Source organism: Penaeus monodon, chromosome 22 (genome assembly GCF_015228065.2).
Source record: "Penaeus monodon isolate SGIC_2016 chromosome 22, NSTDA_Pmon_1, whole genome shotgun sequence".
Lineage (NCBI taxonomy): Eukaryota > Metazoa > Arthropoda > Malacostraca > Decapoda > Penaeidae > Penaeus > Penaeus monodon.
In genome coordinates, this window is record NC_051407.1 from 39157143 (window position 1) to 39157708 (window position 566).

The 566-nt window shown below is 47.9% G+C and overlaps 1 protein-coding gene across 1 annotated transcript in view; it reads right to left on the reverse strand.

Annotated features, from left to right (window-relative positions):
* The window catches only part of LOC119587126 (protein patched-like), a gene marked incomplete at its 3' end in the record, with an annotated part of 106921 nt that overhangs the window by 62718 nt on the left and 43637 nt on the right, over positions 1–566 (reverse strand).

The following is a 566-nucleotide window of genomic DNA, read 5'->3' on the forward strand; positions in this document are numbered from 1 at the left end:
TACCCTAAATATCATGATATCCCAAACACAATTACTAAAAATAAACCTTTCTTTCCTTTTAATCACCAACTAACCCCCCCACCCCCCTCCTCCTCGACAGTACAGTGACATCCTGCCGACATACCTCCGCCCAGAGGCTCGACGTCACTCTTCCGAACATCGCAAACTCGCCAGCTACGTCAATCGTCCATAAATTGGCATAACTCTCGCTCAGGTGACATTTTCTTCTTTTTTTTTGCCCGCGCGCGCCAGGAGAAAAACTCATGGGATAGACACGGAAGATGGGGATAGCATGGGAGGAGGGGGGGGGAAGGGTTGGGATGCCGGTCATGGGTCATAAAGTAAGGGGCAAAGTCTCTCGAGCTCCAGCTGTTGCTTGAAGAAGTGTGTGTGTGTGTGGCTATGCTGCCTCGAATATCAATCGATGCTAGTGACGGACGGGCTGATAAGATCGAAAACACGTCCGGGATTGTTTACATACATTAATATGCAGTATATAAATTCTTGCATTAAATAAGAACACACGCATGTAGCCCAAGTACAGCCACAGAAGCAGATGCACACAC